Source organism: Phodopus roborovskii, unplaced genomic scaffold (genome assembly GCF_943737965.1).
Source record: "Phodopus roborovskii unplaced genomic scaffold, PHOROB, whole genome shotgun sequence".
NCBI classification, from domain to species: domain Eukaryota; kingdom Metazoa; phylum Chordata; class Mammalia; order Rodentia; family Cricetidae; genus Phodopus; species Phodopus roborovskii.
Genome location: NW_026125448.1, coordinates 57,416 through 66,891, shown reverse-complemented (window position 1 = coordinate 66,891; position 9,476 = coordinate 57,416). Strand labels below are relative to the sequence as shown.

At 42.8% G+C, this 9,476-nt stretch overlaps 1 long non-coding RNA gene across 1 annotated transcript in view; it reads right to left on the bottom strand.

Moving 5' to 3' along the window:
- Positions 1–696: 696 nt before the first annotated feature.
- Positions 697–9,476, bottom strand: part of LOC127215498 (uncharacterized) — a 60,600-nt gene continuing 51,820 nt past the window's right edge. The window contains exons 2-3 of the long non-coding RNA XR_007833967.1: positions 1,415–1,489; positions 697–782 (exon numbers count right to left, since the gene is read on the bottom strand). This is a non-coding gene — a long non-coding RNA (uncharacterized LOC127215498). The remainder of the gene's footprint in view (positions 783–1,414; positions 1,490–9,476) is intronic.

Genomic DNA, 9,476 nt, shown 5'->3' with positions numbered 1-9,476 from the left:
TACTGTAGGCTTTCTTTCATGCTCCCTTGCTTCATAAGAAACGACTGTGTTCCCTCCAAATCTCATAGTCTACCTACCTAGATGTAGACTAGGAGAAGAAACAATTACATGTGTGATTCCACTCCTGCAAGGTCTATACAGAGCCACTACCTAAAGAATTCATTCCATGGCAAGGAGAGGATATAGAGTGAGGGAGGCACAAAAAGACAGATACCCATGAACATGTGCTCACTGTCTTAACCCAAATCAAGACCTATTATCTTATGCAGATATTTCCATTCCTCAAAGTTCTTCTGTATTGAATCTATGCTCTTCTTATACTTAGTCTGGTCTTGCTTTCCTTCCTGCCATCCCCAACATCAACACATACACACCACTACAATCTTACATATATTCTCAGAAGAGTCATGTCCATACCATATTAAGGCCCTGTCATTTATATTCCCACAAAGCTGCAAATTACCTTATTAAAAAAAGAAAGGTTCAAACTTGCTAGACAGGAGAATCTCCCACTCAGCCCTGGCTTCCTTCTACTAAAAACCTTTGAGATTACCAAATCCCAAATGTTCATGCTAAGGAGATAAAACTGAAGGCCTAAGAAAGTTAAAGGATTTGGCCAGGGACAACAAATACCACAGCCAACCTCATTGTCCAAGACTATCTCCATGCATTCACCCCTGCGCCTTCTCCCAAAATCCAGTTCTACTCACATATAACGCAAATGGGGGTTCTTGGCAAAGGCCCTGGGCTGGATGTTCCGGAGTCCAGAGTTCTTGATGGTCCTAAGTAGAGAGAAAAAGAAAGAAGGTTGGCAGAATCCCAGGGGTTACAGCCAAAAAGAAGGCAAACCCTGTGAGTGGGCTGTAGCTCTCTTCATCACTAGTCACCCTAGCTGGCCAACTGTGGGTTCAATGAGAGAGATAAAACCAATTCCTTTGGAGAACTAGATAAAGGTTGGAATATGAGCAGATTATTGATTGCAGCTACTCACTTCCCATCCTGACCAGTAGTTGAGAACTAGAGTTCCTGGTGCTCCAGAGACAAGGAGATTTCAGTGCCTTGTGCCTTCTCCTCCTCACACCTGGTGCCCCGTGTCTAAAGCTGAAGTTCCCTGCAGTGCTGAATGACAATCTGACACTGGGGATGCGGTGTAGGGGTTGTGCCAAGCACAGGACCGAGAAAGACCACAATCCCAGCAGGCACTGGGGGCAAGGCTGCCTTAAGACCCTAACCCAGGCCTGTTCAGACTAAGGTGGCCCCTGACAATCCCTAAATAGGTGATGCCAACCATTCCCAAAGAAAATTCCTGAGAAAAAGCACTGAGGCAAAAGTCTTCCCATTACTGCTACTTCACCACAGAAGATGACAGGCAGCAACCCAGTTGTTCCTTAGCAAGCCATCCCAGCATACTCACAGCTTCTGGAGTCCTGTGTAGAGCTCCATATCCACAGCATTAAGGGTGTGCAGGCCTCGCCAGTTCTCTATGTGTCTGCAGGAAGAGAGGAGAGGTCAGAGCACTGAAGCCAGGGGCGGGGTGCCAGCTTCACAGTCAGACATGAACTTGAAGCCTGGAGCATAAGCCGTGACTTCTGACAAATCACCAATTAACTATGAGCTCAGTTTCTCCCTCTGGATGGACAGGAATGAAGGACTCAGTTTCTAAGTGTGTAGCCTGAGGATGGAGTGCTCAGTATCCATCCCCAGCTCCAGAACATTCAACCCCATTGCTCAAAGTTTTGATTCAATTTACTTCCTTCTTATTCCTCTTCAAGATTTTCTTTTTCTTTCTTTCTTTTTTTTTTTAATTTCTTAATGCCTGCATAGCAAGATAATATAAATGACATGGTTTGGGGAATGGGGGTGTAGCTTATCTGAGAGCATGACTTCTGGGCAGACAGGATGAAGAGAAAGACTTACTTGGCGGCGCATTCATCCACCAGGACACAAAAGACCACTCTATCTGCATGACCACAGTTCATTCCATCTGGAGTTCAAGAAAACCAATAAGTAACTCCAGAGATGGGACCCCTAATGACTCAGAGATGCCACAGGGCAGTAGGAATAGGATAACTTAGAAACTCTGGGAAGCAAGTTCAGTTTCGTCTTTGAGACTCCAGTGCAGATTAGGCAAGCATTTTAACCAATTTGTGTCTCTTGTTTCTTTGTGAAGGAGTGGTACCCTACCACATCAGCTTCTCCTCCTCCCACCACAAGAGATCTCTTCCTAAATGCTCCCTCAAGTAATTTCAATTTTAAAGAGGGTTGTATCCAGCAAGACTATATTTACTAAGTAACAACTCATATTCTAAGATTAATCAGAGACAAAAAATCATTTTTATTGACGCTCTTTATCAACAGGTGCGAACCTGTGTGAACTGGGCCCAGGGCATAAACTCCAGCTCAAAGCAAAGATGGTCAAGACTGTTTTTATGATGAGAAGGCTGATCATGAATATGTGTCCACTTTTTGTTGTCCCTCGACACTGAAAAAGGACAAATATTTCTTCGCTGCTGATTTTAGAGTGGCCACGTTGAAAACCATTGCATCGCTAATTACCAAGACTTTTATGTTACTCTGATATTGTATGAAAGATGACCTCCCATGAGGTGCCAGAAGATCCTAGGAAATGATCCATCCAAGCCATCCTGGAACCTAACTCTCCTCGGTATCCAAAGGTTGCAATACGCAAGAGGTCTCAGTACCATTTCAGTAAAGAATACAGTTACCTAAGGCACATGCTAGCCAGAAAAATGACCACCACTTTTCTCCAGACAGCTCCTCCCTATCCCGACCACACCAATGGTTCTGCCATCTGCTGCCCAGTCCAACTGGAGACAAGAAGGCAACAAGGCTGTGGTTGCCAGGACTTCTGGCACCATTTCAGAGCCGCACAGCGACAAGGTATGCCAAGAGCCCATTTTGAAACACATTCTCCCAGAGCCCCTACGGAGCAGCCAGAGACACTGGCATTTGTTGGGGACATTAACCAGGTGGCCAGGTTGGCATTGGCCTCTAACTCTGACACCTTCTCTCTGGAAGCCTCATGGTTTCAAGGCAGTTCTCATGCCCCGGTCTCACCGAGGCAGGAGCACTGACAATATTTCAGATGCAAAGGAAAGCCAAGAGGAATAGGACCACCTGTGCTACTAAGCCCCCCTCCAGTGTATATTCCCTGGGCCATGGGCCATGTCAAATACCAAGAAGATCACAGTGTTTATACAGCATGTTCTTCGTTCAGGGGAGACCAGCTTCCTACATGGATCTGTTTCCAACAAGGAGCTATCAATCAAATTGTTTAAATAAATGAAATCACTTTCTTGGCCCCTATTAGCATTCCATAAATGGATTTTGATGATTGTAGAGATGCCAGCCATTGCATTCTGAAACTTCCTTCATTTCAGTCTTTATGATATATGCTTTCAAACAGACCCTTCCTAGACTTGCCACACACTGAGAAGTGGCAAATGAGTGACACGCTGGTGTAGAGTCCTCCAGGAAGTTAAATAACAGCCAGCCCCCCCACCCCCCCCCCGCATCCTCTTTTGCTTCTGATGCTCCTGAGTCAGGGAGCAGCAGTGTTGCAACCAGATTGCAGAGTATCAAGAAGTCAGTGCTCTGGCATAGTCACTGGCAAACTATGGGGTGGGGCCAAATTCAGCCCATTGTTTGCTTATGTATAGCTTCAAAATTAAGATTCAGTTTCATATTTTTAAAAGCAAATCAAAGGAAAAACTTATTTTGTGACCTATAGAAATTAGATGAAATCTACATTTCTGTGCTTATGATGTTCCCTGTCATCCATAGCTACTTTCAAGTTATAAAGCTGAACCATCACTGCAGAGACCACTTGGCCTGCAAGGACAGGATTTGCTCTCTGGCCCTTGATAGAAAGAGAAAAGAAAAAAAAAAGCTTGCCAGCCCCCTCCTAGAGCAAGGCTGCCAGAATGCTAATCCTAGCCCCAAGAACACTCTACCAAGGACACTCTGTCCACACCACATCACCTGTTTGTGCCTCAATTTTCTCAGCTGTCAAATGGGGATAATAAAATGTCTGTCTCATAACAACATGAAAATTGAAGGATGTATTAAAGAGCTCTTGAGGGACTGGGGGTATAGCTCCACTACTCATCTAGATTACCTGAGACCCAGACTCAATCCCAGTGCCACAAAATACTAAAAATAAATAACAACCAAAAGCCTTTGTAGAACTGGATACACAGAAGTCTTTGGAAGTCACTAACCATGGAGATTATACAAGAAGTCTTTTCTTGGTTTTCAAGTACAAATGCTAGAAGTTAACATTTCTTGGTCATAGTTAATTTAAAAAAAAAGCAGAAAAGTATGGTCATCATTAATTTTAATGACCCATTGTGGCAGAAGGGTAGGACAGGAAACTTACCATTAATGACTTCTAGGAAAACAACTTCAAGAAAGCATTCATGAGTCACCAGGTAAAGGACGCTGGTCACTGGGTTTGACAACCTGAATTTAATCTTTAGAAATACTCCAGATAAAAAAGAGGGAACTAACTCTGATAAGTTGTCTTCATGGAGGAAGGCTTAGTAGCACACACACACACACACACACACACACACACACATACTCTAACTCCTAACAACAGCAGCAGCAGCAAAAATAAATACTTATGTATATTTAAATAAACAGATTTTTTAAAGGAAGAAAACACCCATGGAGGGTGACAGTAGGGCAGAGAAGAAGCATGCCAGTTGAGGTGCTGCCTTGACATTTGCAAATGACATTGCCCATGGCCTGCCAAGTCTTCAGTGACTCACTGCTTGGTACCAAACAAGAGGAGTCACTTATGGTAACTCTGCTGGCTGCTATTAGAAGGCCACAAGTTTCAGTGGGAGAGGCTGGCTCTACAAAGTATAGTAAATGAATAGCATGAGGTAAGAGAGTACAATTGGCATGGTTTCATTAGTGCCAAATAGGGAAGGCAGAACCTAGTGCCAGTACATAGGGTTCTTCATGTCTGGTGCTTTTTCTGGGTACTCCAGTTCAATAAGTATGCATTTTTTAAAGGAAGGTCAGGGCTTAAATAAAGGATTCGTGACAAGAGCTAGATCGGTTCTTCCTGCAGATGTCTCACAAAGCCTGCTGTAGTGTTCAGAGGGAAAAGAGCTCTCGTGGTGATCGTAGGAAGATGGTGACAAGTAGAGTCCCCACAGGGACCCACAGCCTTTCATCCACCTGGAGTCACCTGTTCCAATCAAGGACAAGGAGGAGAGGGTAGAGAGATCCCAAAAGTACTTGGGTTCTCTCCCTTGCCTTTTATCAATTGCCTCCTGATGGGAGAGGTCATTCTGTATGTTTCTCATACTGGTTAATAATAAAGCACTGTTGGCCAATGGGAAAGGAAGATAGGAGGGACTAGGAGACAAGGAGGAAATAGGAAGTAGGAAGGAGGAGTCAAGACGGAGAGTCTGAAGAGAGCAGTATGCCGCCGGCTCCCCGGTAAGAGAAATACATAGATCAGCAGAAATGGGTTAATAATTAAGATAGAGCTAGCCGATAAGAAACTAGTAACTGGCCAACAGGATAATATCAAATACAGAGTCTCTGTGTATTATTTGGGGCTGGCGCAGCTGCCGGACAAGAGTGGCGGCGGGTGGAAAAAAAACGATACTCGTTACAGATGGTGCCCACGTGGCTAGTAAGAACTTCCACTTAAAATTTAACAAAAGCTTAAAAAAGGGTTTTAGAAACAAAAGAACAGAGACAAGCAAGGTTTCTTGGTAGCAGCATTTTTCTCAGTTGAACTCTGCTTTGCTAGAGACAAGCAGATATTCGCGCGGCTCCTTTAAGGGAAGGTTCCTGACTCAGCATAAACGGCAAAAAACCGCACAGCTTTTAAATAACTCTGCTAACAATTTATTGTTGTGTATGAGAGATGGCAATGGCAGTGACCACATCTCCAAGCCAGCAGCATGCTTTCTGGGTGGCAGCGCAGACCAAGGCGGTGAGCACAGCTTTCCATGCTGGCGGTAAAAGTACCCGCCACCATCTTTGGTAAACCGCGGCTGACACAGCTATGACTTTCATTTTAACAATGTTGTTTACCAGATAAAAGACTTGTGGCCAGACAAAGATAAAGGTTTACAGTAAAGACAGATTCATATTAAGAAAAACCTCTAAAGGTTTACAGTGTGTTTTAAAATATATGTAGACAAAAAAAAATGGTTTTAAAGAGACAAAGAGGAACTGGGTGTTGTAGCACACGCCTTTAATCCCAGCACTCAAGAGACAGAGGCAAGCAGATATCTGTGATTTGCAAAGTAAACCTGGTATGCAGAGTGAATTCCAGGACAGATAAGAGTTACACAGAGAAACCCTGTCTCAAAAAATAAAAAGTAAAAGAAACAGAGTAATAATAAAGCCACATAAAGATGAAAAGCTCAGAGAGAATCTGGTTACTGTATGCTATTGTGTTGTCTCTGCATTCTTTGACTACTGAGAAAATAACAACAATTGATAAAGGAAATGCTGCTGGATTAATTCAATTTATATATTCTAAAAATGCTTTGACTCCAACATTTAAGTTCAAGGACAAGTTACTGGGGAAAAGGATTTCTATTTTTGTTTCCACAGAAAATGAAAAGCTGTGGATTCCTTGCAGGCTAATGTGGTTTGAGCAAGCCAGGCCCCCTGAAACAGTCGCTGGTGATCCTACATTCAAAACAGCTGGACAAAGCAGCCATGCAGACTACTGCCATCTTCTCAGGATCCCCCCATGACAGCGCCCCCTGTCAGCAGGAAGTAGTTTGGAAAGAACGACGCCCAAATTCCCAAACATTGTTTATAAATGTTTGTTTTCATTTAAATGGACTTGGTTATAAATGGGTAATGATCACAGCCAATTATTTTTAAAGGTAAAAAGGGAATTATGGTATTGATATGATTACTTTGTTTTGGAATCGATTTTCATTTATTGATACAATTTAATGTCAATTTTGTGAGATGTGTATTTCTCCTCTTGTTTAGGTATTGTGTTTATATAGAAATATAATGTAGTACAGATTATAGATAATTACCTATGATAGTCAAAGCTTAGAGTTAAGTTAGTTAGGTTTTTCAAGATACACAGAGATGTATTTGAGATGGATAGGAATTCTTCAAACCTTTCAAAGACCTACAGAATATGGCATTTAAAGTGGTTTAGGGTTTTTGTGACAGAGAGACATAATTGCTCTTGGCAATACCACCTGCACCAGAAAGGAAGATGGACATCGAAGAAATGCATTATGACGTTTGCTTCCAATATGGCAAGACTAGCCATTTGGACAAGATACTGCTCTTGTCTGGACTGTTTGACTTTGTGATGTATAAACTGGACATGCAGGACCCACAGGAAAGTGACTCCTGATTCAAGATGGACATTGCTACAGAGATCCTGCTTCATGGAAGAGTCTTCGAGACAGTATGCAGGACACAGAGAAAAGTGACTGACAAACTGCCAATAAAGAAGACAGTTTAAAGTTTTCTGCTTTACTGGAGAGTCTGTCAGACATACTATGGCCTATGGGCTGAAGATGGAAGATTACAGAAGAACTTCGGGTGACTGAAAAGGCAAGATGTCTCTGTCATTTCTAGAGCTTATATATTATCCTTCTGTGGTCTTTGAAGGAGTTGAAGACAGATAGTTATAGTTATAGTTTTCCTTAGTATTAAAGATAAGTTACTTTAGACACACAAAGATAGGATAGATGATGGAATATTTTCTTCAAATCTTGCTAAATGTTAATGGACTAAATAGTGTTAACTGTGATTATTTGATAACTGTTATGTGATATATTTTGCTATGTTAAGGTTAAAACCCTTCTTTTTATTTAGACAGAAAAGAGGAGATGATGGGAGAGGTCATTCTGTATGTTTCTCATACTGGTTAATAATAAAGCACTGTTGGCCAATGGGAAAGGAAGATAGGAGGGACTAGGAGACAAGGAGGAAATAGGAAGTAGGAAGGAGGAGTCAAGATGGAGAGTCTGGAGAGAGCTGGACGCCAGCCGCCTCCCCGGTAAGAGAAGGCCATGTGAAGATACATAGAAATGGGATAATAATTAAAGGCAGAGCTAGCCGATAAGAAACAAGTAACCGGGCCAACAGCATTGTATCAAATACAGAGTCTCTGTGCATTATTTGGGGCTGGTGCGGCAGCATGACAAGACCAGAGGCGGCAGGCAGAAAAACTGTACTCGTTACAGCCTCCTCCTTAGGATGTTAACAGCAAAGCTCTCAAGAGGAGGTAAATTTGTCTCCCAAGGGACAGTTTTCCTATCTGCAGACAGTTTTGATGCTCATAACAGGGTAAATAATAACACTAACAGCTGGTTGGGTAGGGGACAGAGACGCACAGGACAGACTATAGGAAAGTGTCTGCCCCAGAGGTCCCCAGCTCTGAGATAGAGACCCTTTGTCTTCTCACATAAAGCACCTGCCGAAGGTGTCACCAAAGCTGGAAACCCACCGCTTAAAATGTCATTTTGAAAATGACTGCTTTGCATCAAACACAAGGAGTCTGTAGGTGGCCCCAAACACTTCCTGCACTGGTGAGCCTAGGAGAGCAACTCAAAAACATGGCTCTCAGGAGCCTTTCAAGCCAGGGGTGTGAAGGAGTTATAGATGATATCCATCTGCGAAGAACCTTTTCCCATATTCATCTCAATGTCCTGCCCCCAAACTTTCACATTGCCTCTTCAAGAAACTGCAAAACCACCACTCTGCCTGGACCTTGTACATACACATCCTTTTCTCCAGACAGTGTGACAAAATGGGATGCCCCATGACAACACAGACTACTAGAGCCTTATACATGTAGCTTGTAAATTCCAATGGCGTCAAGATGGATCTCATGGAACAGGGGTTAAATGGGCTATAGTCAAGCAGTGACCATTGCAGTCTCCTCCACAGCATGAGGAACATAGCCCTTCTCTATAATCCAAAAAAGCATCTCTGATTCCTACAGACCCAGGGTTCCTGATTCAGATCCTATTTTGGAATATGACAAAGCACAAATTAAGTATTAATTGGAGACACAAAGCCCTTTTGTGCTAGAATAAATTAGATGATACTTTGTCCCATAGCTTTCTCTTCCTCTTTCTGTTTCACTTGAGCCAATATGGAAATGACCTGGCAACATCCAAGCAACTGAAAATCAGTTAGGACAGACTGTGTGGTCCATATTTTAATTAAAAACATGTCATGTGTCATTTATAATCCCAGTATTTAATGTTTGTATTCTATATCCAGAAAATTCTAGAACATGGAGACATCTGCTGCCATATAGCTAGAGAAAACTAATGTGAAAAGAAACCTACAAGAGGGTCAGGGGACCCTCCCCCAGACAAAATTTCCTAGTCACTTGGATACTTGGCAAGGCAGGAGTTGGTGGGTAGGCCTTGGTATCACCCTTCCTGCAGACACAGTAGACCCAGCATGGCCTCTTTTCCAACCCTTTC